The sequence below is a fragment of the Ceratotherium simum genome, chromosome 30 (assembly GCF_057802395.1).
Source record: "Ceratotherium simum simum isolate JZ-2026a chromosome 30, ASM5780239v1, whole genome shotgun sequence".
NCBI lineage: Eukaryota > Metazoa > Chordata > Mammalia > Perissodactyla > Rhinocerotidae > Ceratotherium > Ceratotherium simum.
Window position 1 is genome coordinate 12,964,649 of NC_141929.1, and position 10,409 is coordinate 12,975,057.

At 38.9% G+C, this 10,409-nt stretch overlaps 1 long non-coding RNA gene across 1 annotated transcript; it reads left to right on the top strand.

Annotated features, from left to right (window-relative positions):
- Positions 1-431: 431 nt before the first annotated feature.
- LOC147913089 (uncharacterized) lies at positions 432-6,752 on the top strand. The gene is made up of 5 exons (XR_015549179.1): positions 432-542; positions 1,539-1,632; positions 4,864-5,005; positions 5,294-5,433; positions 6,379-6,752. It is a non-coding gene; the product is annotated as an uncharacterized LOC147913089 (long non-coding RNA).
- Positions 6,753-10,409: the final 3,657 nt, after the last annotated feature.

The window sequence follows — 10,409 nt, forward strand, 5'->3', positions numbered from 1 at the left end:
AAAATAAATTTCAGGTCACGAAAAAAAACAATACTCTTCACTTTGTATTATCTAGGAAATTGCTTGTGGAAATAGTACAAAAGAAAACCAGATAACACAGGTTTTAATTCCAGCTTTGTCAATAGCTAGCAGTGTGAATGTTAGCAGGTCTAGATTTTTTTTTTTTGAGTCTCTATTTATTTGTTTGTAAAGTAGGAATAATGTACATTTTCCCTAGTTACGTGTGAGATGCAAATGAGAGCAAATCTGAAACAACTTGTGAACTACATATCACTACACGTAAATTAAAAAGTTAAAATACGAGAAATTAGTTGTTTTCATAGAATTGTAGACCTGTCCAAACCAAAGTCACTTTTATCTATGTTGATTTTTTCTTCTCTGTACTACAAATATACAAGTAGGAAGAAAATCAAATGGAATGCAGAGATTTTTAGTGGAGTTAGTCACTCCTGCCGGTTCCTCTGTTCCTGGCAAAGAGAGAGCTCCCTTGACCAACACCTGGATTTAAACATTTCACTAATGGCAAAATAACTCATTCTCAGGTAATGCTAGATCCACTAAGTATAAATATGTTTACAGCGAGAGTGATATGCAGTTTTGTGGTGTCATCAAGTGTAACTAAGGTACTTCTAGAAAGCACAAGTTGGTCTTTGTTGGAATAACAAAAAGGAGGACAGAATATCTAGAAGATAAAAAAGAAATGAGGTAGTTGGCAGCTAAAAATAGGTGCTGTTTCAATGCAAGCTTGTGAAAAATAAAGTAGAAACACCAAAGTGAGGCCTTGGAAAGACATTCCAGCAGTAACAGACCAGGGGTTTGGGTGAGGGGCCGATGTGGTTTTACTTTTATGTTCTGCTAACAATTGGCATGAATTACTTTAGGGCAGAGTTCAAACCATAAAAACACAGTACATTTATTCCCTCTAAGAGGATTATTGAACTTTTACTGAAAACCTTACTCATTCATAGCATGCTAGCTATTTTGTCTTTAGAGTCTCAGACCCAGAAGTAAGGCAAAACATTTTTTTCAAGAAAATCATCATGATAATATGCAAAAAGATAAAAGCAAATTCACACGGCTTTACACTGATCTGTGGTTATGGAAATAAAGTAAAGGGGGCGGCCCCATGGCGTAGTGGTTAAAGTTCGGCACACACCACTTCAGCAGCCCGGGTTCATGGGTTTGGATCCCAGGCTTGGACACACACCACTCACCAGCCATGCTGTGGCAGCAATCCACATACAAAATAGAGGAAGATTGGCATGGATGTTAGCTCAGGGATAATCTTCTCAAGCAAAAAAAAAAAAGAGGAAGATTGGCAACAGATGTTAGCTCAGGGCTAGTCTTCCTCAGCAAAATAAATAAATAAAGTAAAAACAAGTTGTTTCTGAGGCACGTTTACAGCTGTTCTCTGACACATTATTCCTCTTCTCCAAGTCTTAGAAATTAGAATTGGCCATCTGGTTTTGGTTTGGGAGTGGTGTGTCTAACTTGCTAGTGGAAGAACTTAACTGCTGGTTCTCATCTTTCCAACACAGCCTTCGCTGCCCCCAGGGTTTGTGAAGGCTCCAGGCTGAGCCACACATGGAGGACACCTACCCTGGAGCCTTCCAAATCTGCAATGAACTTCGTGTAAGTGAAAAATAAATACTTACTCTTTTAGGCCATCAGAATTTGGGGATTGCCTAGCTTTTAATTTGGTTCTTAAGGGGTCACCACTAAAAACCTTAAAATATAAATCTTAGTCTAACATTAACTCAGAGAATGAGCAGTCAGGAAAATTATATTACAAGATGGGAAGATGACAAGCCACATTATGAAGTAGCAAAATATTTGGTAAATAATCACGTCTGACCACTTTTGAGACAGTTCATGTACCTAATCCTATTGGAGCTGTACAGGAAGTAATTGGAAAACAGAACGTTAATAGCATGAGTTGTTTATTATTGGATGCATCTGATAAAGTGCTTCAAGAGAGTTTAGATGAGAAAAGAATTTCCATTTGTAAGCACGAATAAAAGAATAGAGAGTCCAGAGATTCTAGGATTTGTAAAGTCAGAAGTGGCAACAGAACCTCATCCCCAGCTGGCAAAAGATTAAAGTGTAAAGCCTTTCTTTTTTCCTTTTTCTCATCTTAATTAGTTTTTTCCCACATTGACTTAACAGCAAAATTTGACATAGTGGATCATTCCCTCAAAATACTTTCTTCACTTGCCTTCCAGTTCACCCCACTTTCCAGTTTTCCCTCCTTCCTCACTGATCACTCATTTCAGATTCCTTTATGGTTCTCCCCCATCTCCCTGACCTCTGAACACTGTAGGGCCACCAGGCTTTGTCCAAGGACATCTTCTATATCCATATGTACATTCATTCCTTGGAGATCTCATGGCTTTCCAATACCGTGTGTATACTGACAGTTCCCAGCTCTGCCCAAAATTCTAGCTGTCTACTTCACATGTCTACTTGGATTGCAAATTGACGTCTCAAACTTTCTGTGTCCAAAAATGAATGCCTCCCCAAACAAACAAACACCTAATCCCCCAATCCTGGTCTTCCAATGGACTCATTTTAGTAAACGGAAATCCCAAGCCTTCTAGTTTCAATGCTATAAACTTCCCCTGAGTGACCCTGCAACAGCGGGCAGCAGCCCCTCAGGTTCTTGATTTCTTTAGAAACTCAGTATAGAGGCTAGAATCAACAACATCTAAAAATACCTAATTTTCCTTCCAGGACTAAAGAATATGATGTCTATTTTATATTCCAGCACTGGCTTCAGAGTTCAATACAAAGATAGACATTTGTACCCTTGAGCAAGTATCACTCTTTGGATCACTTGAAACATGTCACAAGGCCTACCTTTGGCTCAGCAAATCAGCTACTAATGACCCTACTCTTTCTGTGATGTTTTTTCCTGACACCGGGAGAATTATTCTTCCTAATATTTCAAGATTCCCCACACTCATGTTTTAAGATGTTTTTGCAAATTCCCCTGTACTAGTTTTAAGGTTAGACTTCCATTTCATAATTCATATTGCAGTGTAAGGAAAACTAAATCCTCTTACAGATCATGTGTCGACAACCTAAATACCATCATGGCTGAATGTAACCAACTTAGAAAGATAAGTAAAGATATGCTCCTAGAATTTAGTAATACGACTAACAGCATCTCATAGATGATATGCTCTGATAGATAGGTACTTAACATTACTTGGAAGATCTCAATCGTAAATCTTATCTTTTTTGCTAACGGACTGCCTCACAATAAAATAGGAAACAGAATTCAGAACTAAAGGAGACATTTTAGTCACTCCTTCTCTTCCTGTTCATAATGGATTTTCTTCCATGTTGCCAGTTCAGTATATGTTTTAGCTTAATGTACTTGGATATCAGTAAGTCTAAACTCAAGTGCATTTTTCGTTAGCACTAAGGAAAAGGAAGGTAAGGAAGCCTGGAGATGCCCAGGCTTCCTTTAGAGTTAGCCACCCAAGCAGACCAAGCCAGAGTCCATCCAGTTATGCTGGCTGCCCTGCATATAAATCCCCCTTTATGCACTGTTTGCCATGAACACTGCTGTACTGGAATCAGCGACCTAGAAATGCACATCCATTGCAAGCAAGTTGAAATAAACAAACCTCACTTGCACCCTGTAGTTGTCATGGTGGTATGTGCCCAATATACTCAGTGCTTAAGAAGAAAATGGGATGTGAATATCCATTTGTCCCAATTCTGGGCTTCATTAGGGTAATTATAAATCAGTGCCCCTGGTGTGAATGGAATGCATGATGCTCAAAATGATGCTCATTTGGGAGAACCATTATATTCATTTTATAACCATCTCATTCACATAAAAAAAGTCCTTCCTTTCATTGGTCTGGGAAAACAGCCCATCTAACCCTCTCTCAAATGTTGAACTAGTGGAAACATTTTATTCTAATACGCTGTTTTGGTATTTCCACCTTTAAAGCTCAAACATTTTCCTTTTATGTGCACTCATGCACTGCTGACATGCACATCCCTGTGTATCCCTTTGTCATATCAGGGTCATGGCAGCTGACCTTTTAAACAATCTATATAGAGCTGCAGCAAGTTTGGAGAAACAGACTGATGCAGCTAGTAAACAGGAATTGAGAAATTCATCTTCTGTGAGCTAGTGAAATCCATTTAATGTTTTGTTTCCTTTTTACTGTCCTCAATCATTTATTTTACATATCAAACACAAACTGGTTTGTTGCATTTCTCTGGCAGCTAGAGGGAAGTTAACATACAAGTTACTCCATTATTCACTGCCTTCTCCTATACCTCTAGTGATGGATCTCAGGAGAATCAGTTCTGGGAATTTTACTAGACCTGGTCCTGAGAGGAACCATCACCATGGCCTTTCTCCATGTGTTTGCCTTTTTTGTTTTATAGGCAAGCTAAGCCCCACAGAAAAACTCCTTCCATAATGAGTGGGCTTTTTCCATGGACCCGTAGTGTACTGCAGCATTTTAAAGACATTAAACCCTTGGCTTTTTCATTATGATTTAATCTTACACAAATGGAAACATTGCTCCAAATTAACTCTAGTTTCTTAAAGATATTTGGTCATTTTATTTCCATAATACCTTCTTTAGTGCAGAGCATTGAGTAGGGGTTATATAAATATTGGAAGAATAAAGAATGACTAAGTAAATGAGTGAACAAATTGTTGTTGACTTCTGGAATGTTCCATTTCTCATTTTCTTCAGGAATATTCTGCTTTACTCACTGGGTGTGTGTGTGAGATTGTGTGCACATACACATATATCTGTAAATTACTTCATATTTTTAACTCCTACTATAGTCTGGTTCTAATCTGCAACACTCTCTGCATTTTATCTTGAGTGACAGCTTGCCAGCCTCCTCATCCTCATCCTCAGTTCCAATCAGCCCTTTCTAGAGTCTCTATCCAGCTTCTTTATGGATTCCAAAGGCAGAGGAAGCCAAGTCCTGGAGATTCAAGTAAAGTATGACATGAGCTCAGTAGGTAAGAGGGATGAGAGCATTGGAAAGAGGGAAAGATAGCTATAAAAATAGTTCCCATAAAACTTTTGCTATATGCAGTCATCACTATACTAACACTTTTCCATTGTATAGCCTTTTTGTCCCCAAATTATTTCTGTAGGTGTCAATTAATTAAAGCTTACTGTGTTTTGAGTCATATCATTTGATTTTGTTTGTGCTACCCGAAAATTGTCATATGAACCAAATACTGGACTTTCACTAGCCATATTTCTGAAGTAATTTGAGCCAAGTCTCAATTTTCCATTTCCAGAATTTTATTCCTATTAATAAAAGACACTGCATCACAAGAGTAGAGTGGGGAGAGGAGACACGCTTCTATTCTGCATGTGTCAAAACAGGATTTAGAGTCCTTTAACGCAGTGAGAAAGGACCAAGTGCTCTGTCAAGCAGGTATGAATACTTTAAAACATTTTTATTCTCAAACAAATATGAGAGGGTCTTTTCCCTAAAATGTAAGAAAAGGAATATAAAGTGAATTGTTGATTTTACTGCACAGAGAACTGTCCCATAAGAACAATTATACATAAACTTCCAAAAGTCTTGTCCCCCCCACCATGCAATAACCCAATTTAATTAAAGTTGCTGTCTTTGATTTTCAAATACTTTTTTTAGAAATAGAAACATGAACCCAACAAATAAATAGCCAAATTTAGATGATTTGAATGCATTTGGAATGTTGAGAATCTATTTACATTTTAATAAGACATTTCCTCAGTGCAGGTCTTAGATAAATCTCCATAGAGATGAGGCTAGGACACAAAATTAAGAAGAAAGAAGCACCCTTGACAATTTGGAGAAAAGGAAAGATAAGCAGAGTGGTGTTTAATAGAAACAGATGTAAATGTAATCCCTTTAGGAAGAAAAATGCTGTACAAATATAACATAGGAGGAGGAGAAATGGCTTTAGACACATATAATGGAAAAACCTGGGGAGCTTTGAGAACTCAAGCTAAGAATGAGTTCATGACTCAGACTCTCTTCTAATTCACAGCCCAAAAACTGGTGTCTTATGTGGATAACTTGAAGAAAGTCATAGTGTTAAGCATAATATGTTATTTATGAGAAAGATTAACAAAAGTTTCTGAAAGTGGCAAGGGAGGGCTGAAAAAAGGAAGATTTATCAGCCTAAAAATGTATAAATCATATATATAGTCAAGGATACATACGCTGGTTGGCACATCTCTAATGTGTGATCACTGAAACGAGGGGCCAATTTGCTTGAACTATATTCAGTTAGTTGTCTGTTTGCAAAAGTGGTTAAATAATACATTACTAAAACCCATCATATAGATAACATCTCTGACACTTGGGTCACCATGGTAATGGGTGCTTAAGTTTTTCAGGAACTGAAAATCAACTCCTCGTCCAGTTCAGGCCGGTTAAGACCACTAACTCATCAACCAGGCCTGCTCAGATGACCAATAGGTGATCCTTTGACATCAAGGAGCTGAAAACTCCACCCTCAGATCATGGTAATGCTGCCATTTTGTGAACATGCATCCTATGAAGAGCTATGAAGCTTGACTATGCTTGCGCAGATCATCAATTACCTCACTTCTCCTTACCTCCAACCATCTATTCCCACACTTCAGACTACCCTGCCGCCTTATCCCATAAATACCCCTAATCCCCATTTTTCAGAGAGGTGGATTTGAGATTCCTTCTCCTATCTCCTCACTTGGCTGCTTTATGAATAAAAACTCTTTCTCTTCTGCAAACTTGTCATCTCGGTGATTTGCATAATCATGCAGCAGGCAAAATGAACCTGGTTTGGTAACACCAGTGACAATTGTTTTCTATTCCAGCAAGAAGGATTTGAGTCAACCTTAAGGAAAACTTATTAACTGAAGGTTGAGCATTAAAATGTGTCAATGGAAGTCATAGAATTCTATTAACTCCTTTTTTTTTTTAATGACCACCTATAGTTCTGCAATGCCTTGCATAGCTTGCAGTAGTATAAAATAGACCTAGAGTTACAATCCACCATCAGCTGATAAATGGTCAATGGTTAAGTCACAAGGGGGAAAACAGGGTAGGAGAAAAATGTCTCCAGTACACATTGAGCCAGAACAGCACTCTTTCACTCTTCAAGGATATTCTCTCTACCTCTAAGAAATATTTCCCCTCCTTATGTTTTATGTTTTCCTCAATTTTAAGGAATTAAGACTATGTGACTCGAGTCCTCTACCTTGCTCTTTAAAAAAAAAAAGAAGTGAGCAGAGATGCTGTCAAGGAATACCTTTACCTGAGGAGAATTCAGAGGCACAGGTATGCAAATCTTCTTTCCTAAAAATAAAGAATAAAAAGTAGCAATTCTGACTCTTCTAAATCTTGATCCTTTAGCTCTATGTCTCAGGCAAGAACTTGAACAGAACTCTAAACATGTCTCTCAAAGCCAAACCACACCATTGATAATTATTACAAATAATTGTAAACGGCTTCACAGTAAATCAACTAATCTCAGTGATTAAACTAATCCAAGGCTGTGAAAGCTTTAAATAACTCTTCATAAAGGTTAAGTAAAATTTCTCCACCAATACGTTTATTCTACATAGTTGTGGTTATAGTGTGGCACAAAAGCAACTTCTTCAGCTAGTTCAGTTGCAGGGAGAGTGGCAGAGCTGCATAATGTGGGATATAGCCTCCATCTGAATCCACCAGCAAGCCATGCTTTCTGCCTCTTAATACAGGCACAGCGAGAAGAGATTATTTAGAGGAGAAAGACAACTGCAGGGCGAAGCAAGCTGAAATGTTCCCTGAACTAACAAGTAAAGGATCAGCATTTTGTGAAGCATATTATAGATGTGCAAAGACTTTAGTACAAACAAATTTATTTTTTAAAAATATTCAAGTTAACTTCGAATATACACAGATTCAGAGTAAATTCTCTACATGTGATCATTATTATGATGATTATTATTGTAAGAAGGTTCAGAAACTCTAAAGGAATTATTTCAACATCACCATAAAATCTTGCATTAAAAACTTCATCCCTACATTTTCAAATATATAGTAGATGTTATCTACCATAAAGTGAGATATGGGTATCCAGGATGGACCAAACAAAGCAAAGAGCACCACTTCTAGAATCCGTATTAACAGAGATTCTCTCTCTCATTTAGTTGTTTTTCTTAAATATTCTGAGTTGCTTTGAACAGATCTTCATATTTCCATGGTAGTTTAATTAATGGTATTGTATATCTGCTGTGTCTAGGATGTTGTTAGTTATCATAAGCAGTTGTAGGGAAAGCAAATGGCATTTAAGATGAGAGTTTACCCACGAGAGCCTAGATGGAGACACCACACACACACACACTCACCAGTTGTGTGCTTCCATGTAAACAGTCCAACTGTAATATCATCAGTTTTGCCTAGAGGGCTGGGAGTGGGAATGGGAAGGGTTTCTTAGTTAAGGTACATGGTAAAACAAAAGGCAGGGCCTGTGGTGAACCACAAAGAGAAAGGTCAAAGGAGACTTCTGTGACTTCTGTGACTGGAAGCAGGAGCAGCTGCACTGAGGGAGGAGGTCACAAGGCTGGTTTTGGACATCCTCAGTTAGTGGCTGGACAAAGAGCTACCTCACAGGGACCTGATGCTGCCGATCTCTGATCAACGGAAAGCTCTGAGCTGAGGAGCCAAGAGGTTCCTGCAAATGGAGGAGTGCTTGAGACCATGAGAGTGTCAGCCCAATGGGTTTATTATCTCACAAAATGAGACATCACAACATAATTTCTACCACATAGATTTCCCTTCCTGTTTACACAGTCTAGGGAAATCTAAAAATTTAACACTTGACTGCATGTATGCAATGTATGCACCTTGGTTCAGCCTATTCAAGAAATTGTCATTTCCATTCGCACCTCTTTGCCACTCCTTCCTCTCTGTTTCCAATAACAATTTCATTCTGAAGTTCTCCCCCCAGAATGAAGGGGAGGACGACTATCCTCTCCCCACTCTGGGTCCTTTATGGCTAGGCTACAAATTAAATTGACATGAGGGGCCGGCCCTGTGGCTTGGCGGTTGAGTGCGCGCGCTCCACTGCTGGCGGCCCGGGTTCGGGTCCCGGGCGCACACCAACGGACTGCTTCTCCGGCCATGCTGGGGCTGCGTCCCACACGCAGCAGCTAGAAGGATGTGCAGCTATGACATGCAGCAATCTACCGGGGCTTTGGGGGGAAAAAATAAATAAATAAAATCTTTAAAAATAAATAAATAAATAAATTGACATGAGACCAATAGCAGGAGAATAACAAACAAAGCCTTATAACATGTATACACGAGGGAGACCCACTGGGTAAGTCAGCAAAATGGCAGAGGTTTTCTTCTTAAATAGATTCAGCTAAAGACAAAGGAGGATGTTGGGGGTGGGGGGAGTCAGCTATGGGAGATTACCAGAAAAGCACAGTAAACAAAAGTAAGGTTATTATGCAGATTTAAGGCCTCACCTTCCACATTGACAAGTTTCTAGAGATGAGGTCATCCCCCCTCTTCCCAGTACAGAGAGGGAGATACCTTTACAAATGGAGATTTCCCTTACAAATGTAAATGTTTGGTAAACAGAACTTTGATAAGAATGGGCTTAGCAAGGACCCTCCCAGTCTTTCAATACCCAGAGTTATCTATGGTGATGGTTTGTCCTGCAGACAGGCCTCTTATCTTAAATTCTTTTAGGCACTTTGGGGGAAGATCAAATGTCCTTCATGATTCTTCTGAGCCCTTATTGTCTTCAACTCAAAATAATCAGCATACCAGAGTGGCACATCTTGGGGTGGCCTGCCCTGAACCCCATCAAGAACAAGAGCCGTGCCCAGCAGATTGCCTGATTCATATTCCCCACATAGATTATGGGAAAGTGGCCAGAACGATTAATACTGATTAAATACCTGTTGTGGTCTTTAGAAATCACTAAGGAAAATATCACATATAGGGCTATCACCAAATATTTCAATTTGGTAGTTACAAGTTATAGGCTTCTTATCAAAATGTTTTTTCTCTTCCTAGAGAGATACTTAAACCAAGATTCCTAATTCATATTCATCTTTCCTCAAAAATTAGTTGCTCTTCATGGACAGCACAAATTAAACATGTCACAAACAAAAAAAAATTAGCTGCTTTTAACAAGCGGTGCTGATCAAGTCGGAAAGGACCTTTGATACGGGCTAGCTCCTTCCTGCCCTTGTCACCTCCCTTCCCCAGCTCAGTGGAGAGCTGCAAAAGTGCCATGTTGCTAAGCAACTCCAAAAAGATTTTTTAACCTTATTAATTTAATTAATTAATTAAAGAATTCTGAAAGGCCCTTGGACAACATGGACATATCCTGTCCAACAAAGGCAGGGGAAATACTCACAATCAGCAGCAGGACACAG